Here is a 9,629-nt window from a genome sequence, read left to right as displayed (position 1 = left end):
CCTGGGTCTGGAGAGCGGCGGCCAGGATCCGCGGCGGGGGAGGGGGGGAAGCAGGAAGAGAAGGTGGAGGAAGAGGAGGAAAAGGTGGAGGAGATGGATCCGAAAGAAGAGGGGGCGCGGCGGCGGCGGCGGGGTCCCCTGACTGCGTCTCCAGCCCGACCCGGATGAGCAGCTCTGGGGAGGAGGACCAGGCAGTTCGTGGTAGTAGCGCTCCCCCGGCCGCCGCTGCCCAGACTGTGCTAAAATAGGCCTTTAAAATGCAATATATTAACTCCCCCATGAGACATTTCAGCAATTGCACACACACTCCTAATCATGTGTACATTCAAGCTGGATCATCTCATTTGGGGAAAAAAAAGAATTGTGCACCCTCTTAATGGCCAAGTGAGGACACCCTATAATTGGGCATATTTGCGTGTGCCCTGGTTCCTGGAAATACTCAGGTCTGGACCAGTGGAGTGAATCCAGATTCTTTTAATGGGATATGGAGGTAGATAGGGGTGGCATCTCTGGAGGCAGGGTCGAGGCCCATGTCCCTGATCCCTGACACTGAATGCTCCAAGGCCCAAGTCTAGGGACCCTGGCACCAAACTCGGCTGTGAGGTTCTGGCTGCCAGGATGGAAGAGGAGAGGCCCGCGGCTGGTGGAGTCACCTCCAGGCAGCGGTTGCCCAGCAACTCCTTTGCAAGCCGCTCAGGTCCCTGCAAGGAGCCCCTTATTTACTTGGATCAGCTCGGGCTGGTTTCTCTTGCAGGCAACAAAGAAGCCTACTGTTGCTGAAAGGAGGTTTCCTGTGCCAGAAGGAGAAGGGCCAGCTAGGGGGAGAGGGAGCACAGGGGCTCTGGGGTGTGGTGTGGAGACTTAGAGATTCTCTCTTAGCAGGAAATCAAGGCCAGAGGGAGAGGGCAGTTGTATGGCCAGACCTCTCCCACAAGGAGACTTGTCGGCCCTCGGTGACAATCTCACTCAATTCCTTAGAATCCCTGTCTTAGGACTTTTCTTGACTGAACACTGGAGTGGCGCAGGCCGCGAAGCCAGCCACTGACTGCCCCAGGGGACAAGTGCAGATTCTCCCCCTTCCTGTTGGGGGGACTTGGGAGTCCTTGTGGCTGGCCTCGCAGGCCCTGGCCACAGACACTGGGGTGCTGCCAAGACGGCCCCCCAAGGCTCTGGAGGGAAGACCTGTGTTGCTGGGGCTGATGGGCAGAGTGGGATATAGTGGAACTGCCACACTGTGTCTGCTACAGGGGACACTGGCCCCAGGTGACATCTGGCAGCAGCCACTTAAAGGTCAAGGAATCCCCCTCTCCCACATCTTCAAGGTGTTCCCATTTGTCTTATTCTCTGGTCCCACGGGAAGCCTTCCCCAAGCCCCATTTAGGGTCCCTCCTTTGTGTTCCCATAGCATCTGGCTTCTCACAGGGTACGGGAGTGACTGAGGGTCTTTTGGTGGCAGAAAACTTACCAAGGGCCCTTGAGGAAAAGCAGGTTTATGACAGAGACTGGAGATGAAGATGATTGCAAAACTTTCAAGTTTACAAAAAATCACTGAATTGAACAAGAAAGGAGGGAAATGCCGTTTTAGTAGTGTCAGGATGTAAGTCGCCCCTCGGAATCATTTTCGGGACCCCCATCCCCCCTGTGGATTTTAAATCATCTCTAGATCACTTATAATCCACGATGCCATGTCAATGCTAGGTGAACAGCTGTATGCTGTATTATTTAGAGCATAATGATGAGAAAATGCCCACCTATGCTCAGTGGATATTTTTTTTTTCTTCAATGTTTTCTGCCCCTCGTCAGATGAATCCTCAGATCTGGAACTCGTGGATACAGAGGGCAGAACTTACACAGAAATAAAGAAGACATGCAGCGACATGGCAAGGCTGCCCGCGACCCCAGGATGAGCCCACCGCCAGACTCAGAGCCAGGCTGGGCCTCACGGGGCCTGGAGCATACTCAGGGTGTGCAGGGTTGGAGGGCCCCGGAAGACTCTTGGCTCTGCTCTACCCTTTGACCTTTCAGTTTCTACCTCCTGCCACTCCTGTTCCACCTAACTGCCACCATCTCTGGCGGCCTGTCCACCTATGTTGGTGGCCGGCAGCCTGAGCATGGACTGCCTGTGGGCCAGGTGCTCACTGTGGGTCCAGTCAACTGCCAGCCATATGTAGGGGAAACGGGTCCTTGTGAAACACCCAGTCGGAGAGCCACTGCCATCAGCGGGAGCCTGATGTATGATCTGAAGCTTAGTGTGTCTGTCTCCACCTCTACTTTGGGCCTGCTGCTCCGGAGGCCTTACTGGCTCATAGTCACACCCATTCATGCTGTCATGGCTCCTTTTGGGAGGCCGCAGTGGAGTTGGGTAGTGATAATCGTCTATGGTTTGCAAAGCCTCAACTATTTATGATCTGGCCCTTTTCAAGATATTCCCTGATCGATCACTGCTCTGAACTGCAAGCTCTAGAGCATGAGACTAGGTCATATTCATCCCCAGGGTCCAGACACTTTGCAGAGCTGACACATAGTAGGAGCTCATTAAACAGTGTTAAGTGGAGGAGTAGATGGGGTCTGGACTGAACCTCATCATCATTGTGATGAGTCCGTGCCCCTCACAATGGAAGGGAGCTTCCCCACACAGCACCCTCCTCGTGCTCTGCCTGTTGAACAAGGTGACCGACTGTCCCGCTCCGTCCAGGACTGTGAGGTTTCTCAGGAGAGCCCCAGGAAAACAAGGAACATGTGGCTGCCTTATGTTGGACCCTGGCCTCTGTATACAGAAGCACCTGCCTGCCCCATCTGGCCAATTAACCCACACAGTTACCAGGCACAACTGTATGCCCAGTGGAAACACACACACACAACAGGCTGTGTGACGGAGACGTTGTAGGAGAGCGAGGCAGCGCTGGCAGCAGCAGGGGTCCAGCTGGGGATCTGGATGTCATGAGTGAAGCAGCTGAGATCTTGCTGGACCAGGATGACAAAGAAAGGTGTCCTTGGGAGCTGGGGTCCAGCGGGGTCTTGGCTGGATGAGGACATATCCATGGCAGGCAGAGAGGCAGGCAGTGACACTGTTGGTACACAAGGCCCCGGTGTCCACAGGCTATCCCCAGGGGACATTCAGATTGGTCACAGGTCATTTCTGAACTAAGTTCTGTGGCCAGGAGATAAGGCTGGGGCAACCTGGGTCCTGTGTCCGTCTCAGAGAGGCCAAGGGGTGCTGACTGTGGCACCCAGAGGGTCCTATGCTTTGGGAGAGGAGCTCCAGAAGGAACTCAAGGTGGCTGAGTTTGTGTTCCTCAGGAAGTAGAGTGTGAAGCAAAGGCCCCCTGCTCTTCCTTTGTTAGGAGAGGTGACAAAGCAGGGGCGAGGGGACGGGAGTGTGTTTTGGAGCTGGCCACAGCTTGGAATCAAATATTACTGGTTGCTCAGTCTCAGGACCATCCTCTGAGAAGGTGTATAAATGTTTCTTGGCACAGTTCTTCAGGGGAGACAGGGAGAAAAATCTGCCCATGTCTCCGATCTTGCTTCGGTTCCCCCCTAGGGGGCCCGCTCCCCAGACTTGCTGGCCGGGCGTGTTGGGTGCAGCATCTCATGTGCAAACGTCCAGGGAAGCCCCAAGGCAGCGGTGTCTGCCTGCACCCAGGGCCAGGTGCTACTGCTGGGTGTGCCTAGGGGAGGCTGGTCTGAGTCCACCCAGAGATGGTGGCCTCAGCAGGGTCCTCTCTCGATGGTAAGAGGTGCCCCCAAAGGCCCAAGAATAAGGGTCCAAAGTAATTCATAATAAGTGTCTGATAGAGGGAACTTGAGAGCACAGGTCACTGTCCTCCTCCGGACACCTGGCCTCTGCTTGTAACTGCAACTGGGACCCAGGCTGACTGGCCTCTGCACAGACTGTCAGGTGGCCAGGTGTAACCGGGGGAAGCCGTCATTGGGTCGGCTGTCTCTAGGGAGAACCAAGGGATCATCCTTAGCCCCTGCCCTGTGGAATCTGGAAAGGCCTTATAAAAGTTGCTCAGCAAATATTTAATTAAGCTGAACAGGAGTAGTAAACTCCAGGACCAGGTTTTCTTGCCTGTAGCAGAGAAGTTCTGGAACAGCAGATCTGGGTGTGGCAGGGGTGGGGCTCAAAGGCTAACAACTAGGATGGAAATTTTATCAAAGCACTTGGAGGTTGGCAAACAGATGGGGGGCAGAACAACCCAAAGGAACCAGCCAGGGGCCCCCCAGCCCCAGCCCCAGCCTGAGGGAGAAAGCGTTTGATCTTGAGCCTGCTCTGTGCAGGTGGCTGCTGGGCTTGCTGGGCATGGTGAGTCCCCAGCCCTCCTCTCTCATCAGGAACCTTGAGGTTCCAGTCCAAGGAGCGCCAACCCGTCTCTTGGCCTTGAGGGCTGTGGTCAAGTCTTTTTTTTTTTGTTTTTTAATACTTTTTTAGTTGTCAATGGACCTTTATTTTATTTATTTATTTATATGTGGTGCTGAGAATCGAACCCGGTGCCTCACACATGCTGGGCTAGTGCTCTGCCACTGAGCCCCAGCCCCAGCTGTGGTCAAGTCTTTAGCAGACAGATGGGGACACTGTCAAGGTCAACTAGGAAAATGCAAAGACGCACACACACTAGGTCATCATAAAACTGAAAACATTGGCCTTGACAGAGGAGGATGTTTAAAATGAATCTACATGTAAGTCCCCTGCCTTTTTTTTTCCCTCTTGATTGGTCTGAACACCCCCTCCCCCAAAGTGTCCCAGACTTCCCCATCACAGCACTCGGCACACCACCCTTCTGAGCTGGTGTCTTCCTCTACTCCTCTGGAGCTGGGCTGTGGGAGGGCAGAGTCGTTACTTACTCACCATTCGGTGCCCAGGACACGCCCAGGGCCCTCTGCACTGCAGGTGCTCAGCAAGGCTCCCAAGGCCCGGTTTATACCCTGCTCTGGACATCAGTTCTACCAGCAAAGATCCTGGACAGTGCAGCTTGCCACAGGGTCCCCAGGTCGGTGACCTCCTAGAGGACAGGGCTGGTGGTCTGTGAAGGCCGGGCTCCCTTCTCACTCACTGCCTTTTCAGTTCCATCGGGGTCAGCAGCCAGGGGGAGCTGAACAGTTTGAAAGGGAGTTCTCTGAATAGTTGGAAACTGAAGACACCCTCTGCATGCAGAGCTGGGAATGGAGGTGGCGGGGGTGTCCTCGTCGCTCCCGGCCTCTGGGGGCACATGGTGGGGGGTGTTTTCACCTGCTGTCCACCCAGTTCCTCAGGAAGGGGTGGTGACATGGCTGCCATGGGAAATTGGTGGAATACAGCCCTCCTGAGCCAGGACATCAAATTCCCCAGGCTCTGGCTGCCCAAGTGGGGCCACCAAAGTGCCAGGACCTGGCACAGGTCACCAAAATGCTGTTCTTTCCACCCTGTTTGGCCCAATTCTGGTAAATGCGAGTTTTATTACCAGAAACCACAGCAACAAAAAGAAGGAGTCGGAGGAGATCCAGCTGGAAGCTTCCTGGCCTCCGGGGCACAGTCTCTGCTCAGCACAGTCTGGCGGGAACCCCTGAGGACAGTGGTTTCCTTGGTAACACTGGACCAGATTCGGGAGCTAGAGCCCTGCTGGGGGTCCCGGTGCCAGCTGGGCAAGCTGTGGGGGACAGCTTGGCTTGTAAGGGGTCATGTAAGGGAAACGGCCTGGGTGGGCTACCCAGGTGGGTGGTGGCTTGGGAGGTCAGGGACCAGCATGCCCTCTGGGATGCCTGGGAGAAGGGGGATCCTCATAAAGGATGCACCTTGCCCCCTCCCACCCCACTACTGAAGGACCCAGTCGCTACAGCTCGTAAGGCAGGCCAGGACTGCCCCGTCCCCAACAAGGGGCATTTCTAAACATAAAGAAACCAGGTTTTCCATCTTTTTTGAAATACAAATAACAGGGTTTTGCTCTCCAAATCAGTTAGAGCCACCTCATTTCCCAAATGGCACAGGCTCCATCAGGTCGCTGCAGCTCCTGCTGCTAAATGCTTCAATCCCGAGAGGCCTGGAGATGCCCCCAGGACCAGTCAGCTCCACCCACTGCTTCTTGCAGAAGCTGCTGAGCTGGGGCCTGAGCTGAGCCTCCTGCAGAATGGGTCCCAGGCCTGCTGCTGCAGCCCGCTAAGGTCACCAGTGACATCTAACTGCTGCTGCCCAGGCTGAGGCTGGGGGGCGTGGTGTGGGTGGTCTTTCCTCTTAGAAGCCTAGGACTCAAAACTTCTCTTTTCTCCTGCTTCCCTCACCCAGGTAACTTGACCACAAGGGCAAGCTGGAAGAGGCCCTGGGAAGTCAGCTACAGGTTTTCAAGTGGCTACCCGTTACTGGGAGCTGGTGGAGGGGGTGACCTTAGCATTGTTCCCCATTTCCCCAGGTTGGGATGGGGGCACGTACCCCAACCTGGGGAAGTGGATGGCTCAAAAGCCCCTCTAGGACCTGAGCTCAGACCCCTGAGTGCTTTGCTGTGTCCCCAGGGTGAACCACAGGGAGAAAGGGGGTAACAGCTCAGAGGATATTGGCTGATGACACTAGATGCAGGGAGAGGGACAGGAAATGGCAGAGGTGGACGTTGAAAGCGCTCATGGTAGGACACATTTCCACCATCCTCCGAATGTTGTGTGTGTCAACACTGAATTCTCTTGAGCCACAGGCTGTGCTTACTTTCTTCTAATTGTGAACTCAACTGAATCCTGTCAACAACCTAAGGGAGATAGGTTGCCCCTTGATGCTCATGGTAGATCGGTTCCAGGAAACCCCTCCTCCTACCGGAATCTATGGATGTTCAAGTCCCTTCTATCAAATGCTGTTGTATTTGCCTGTGTGATAGTCAGGTTTCTATTACTGTGATAAAATACCTGAAATCATCAACTTATAGACAGGAGAGGTTTATTTTGGCTCAAGATTTCAGAGGTTTCAGTCTATGGTTGGTTGGCCTGTCATTGCTTTTAGGCCTGTTATCATCATGGTGGCCATGCCTAGTGAAGGAGCTGCCCACTTCATGGGCAGGACCCCCAGCAAGGCTCTAAAAAAAGAAAGAGGAAGGGGCCAAGGTCCCAATACCCACTTCAAGAACACACCCACAATGATCTAACTTCCTTCCACTAGGCCTCATCTCATAAAGGTTGTGGCACAGGCTGTCGACCAAGGCTTTAACACATGGTCTTGGGGGGACATTGAGGATCTGAACCACAAAAGCCTATAACCTGTGCACACCTTCCTGTATACTCTAAATAATCTCTAGATCATCTAAAACACCTAATAAACGTAAGTGCTGTGTAAATGGTCGTCATACTGTTGTTTGGGGAAGGAAAAAAGAAACGAGCCTGGACACTCTAAGTGGACAGGCGCCACCCTCACAGCCTGACTACAGAGTCCAGGAATGAAATCCAGGGCCAGCCCTAGTCAGGTGCTGGAGACACTCAAGAGCCGTGAGATGGCAGGGGCTGCTGCATGTGCATTAAGTCAGTACAGTGCTTCATGTGCAGCAAGTTCAAGTTTTGCTTTTTGGAACCAGTTGGCGGGAGCTGGTGGAGGGGTGACTTTAGCATTGTTCCACAGGATGGGGGAGTATATCCCAATGGGGAAATTGATGGCTCAAAAGCCCCTCCAAGAGCTGAGCCCAGACCCCTGAATGATTTGCTGTGTCCCCAGGGTGAACCACAGGGAGAAAGGGAGGATGTTGTTATCCTGGGGGAGAGGAGTTTCCTGGAACCAATCTACCATGAGCATCAAGGGGCAACCTATCTCCCTTAGGTTGTTGACAGGATTAGAAGAAGTAAGCCCAGCCTGTGGCTCAAGATAATTCAGTATTGACACACACAACATTCGGAGGATGGTGGAAATGTTTTCTACCATGAGTGCTTTCAACATCTGGAACTTTTTTCTTAATATTTGTGACCTGAGGTTTATTGAACACATGGATATGGAAGGCCAACTGTATTATTATTATCTCCAGTTTTTAGAAGGGGAAACCGAAACTTGGAGCAATCTTGCCCAAGTTCACTGCAGTCACTAGTATCCAAGATGGTCCCAGACAACTTTGCATATCCTTGAGCATACCTGTCACTTCTTCCCTAAGAGGTAGACCTATGTTCCTCTGTCTAGAATCTAAGTTGGGCCTATAACCCCTCTAACCACTAGAATGTAGAGGAAATGATGTTCTGGGGTCTCAGAGCTCAGGAAATAAGCAGGCTTTGTAGCTTCTGCTTCCTCCTTTTTGGAACCCAGCCTCTATGCTGGGGGGAAGCCCAAGTAGTCAAGTGGAGGGGCCCATTTGGAGAACTGAGGCTCTCGGCTGATAGGCTCAGCTGAGCTCCAAATGGATGAGAAGTTCTTAGACGCATGTCTTTTTGCTTCCACAAAGATGACTGAAGTGAGGACAAGTAGGGCAAAGACAAGCCATACCCATTCACTCCTGTCCAAATTGTCAAGTCTTGAGCACTTGAATGCTTTTGTAAGCTACCAGGTTTTAGGCTGTTTGTTGTGCAAAAACAGACAAATAATTACTCAGCCAACAAATGGCAGAAATGGGATTCAAATCCAGGTCTGGTCACCCAGAGTCCACTGTCTTATCACAATTCCTTGGGGTTGAACTGTCACCACTGATGGGTCAGGTGTCCCCTTCACTCTAAGGTGAGGCTACAGAACCTTCCTTTCATATCCAAAATGCAGGTTGACCACTGTCTGTCTCCAGGAGCCCTGTAGCATAAGAGTCCCTGAAAGCCCAGTTCAGCAGAGTAGCGATGCAAAGAGTGAACCCCCAGGTTGGACTCAACTCCTCAGCTGTAGAACCAGCTGCCTGAGACTTGAACAATAAGTAGTCCTCTACTGTCAAAATCCATTTCTCACTTTCCTCTTATCCCTTCACTTGAATCATGAGCCTTTTTTGTTCAGTTGAAGTGTCATTTGTGATTCTGACATGGAAACAGAACTTGCTTATCTATCTATATCACTTATAGTAAACTGAAGTTTCTTGTGTGCAGTATTCTCTACTCATGTGTTTTAGTATTTGAATGTTATAATAAATTGCTTTTTACATCAGGAAAAAACAAAAAAATAAGTAGTCCTAGTGAGACTTCATAGCCTTACCTTTTCCCCACATCTTCTCCAGGTCTAAACTAGACTCCAAAAGTCAAAGGAAAATTGAATTAGAGACTAGACAGGTCACAGAAGTGACTCTAGGTCCTCCTGAGATTGGCTCCTGAGAGACTGCGTGCACCTGTCTCAGTCTGATTTTCTATTGCTGTAACTGAAGTCCATGGACTGGGCGGTGGATAATAGAAAAGGGGTTTATTCAGCTCTGTTCTGGAAGTCCAGGAACATGGCCCCAGCGCCTACAAGGTTTCTGGGGAGGGCCTTTCTGCTGGATCATGACATGGTGAAAGGCACCATAAGGCAAGGCAGAGCAAGCTAGCCAGAGAGCTCACTTTTATAACAAAGCCATTCCCCCAGAAGCCATTAATCCATAAATGGGTTAGTTACTTCTTGAAGACCCTATCTCGTCCCACATTGTCCTACCTCTTAGGATCTCACAATGGGGACTAATTCCAATATGAATTTTGGTGGGGGCATTCAAACCGTCCAACTATTCCTTGGGGATTTGAGAAAAAGAGGGAGGATT

The sequence above is a fragment of the Urocitellus parryii genome, chromosome 1, assembly GCF_045843805.1.
Source record: "Urocitellus parryii isolate mUroPar1 chromosome 1, mUroPar1.hap1, whole genome shotgun sequence".
Classification (NCBI taxonomy): Eukaryota; Metazoa; Chordata; class Mammalia; order Rodentia; family Sciuridae; genus Urocitellus; species Urocitellus parryii.
This window is presented reverse-complemented; position numbering follows the sequence as displayed.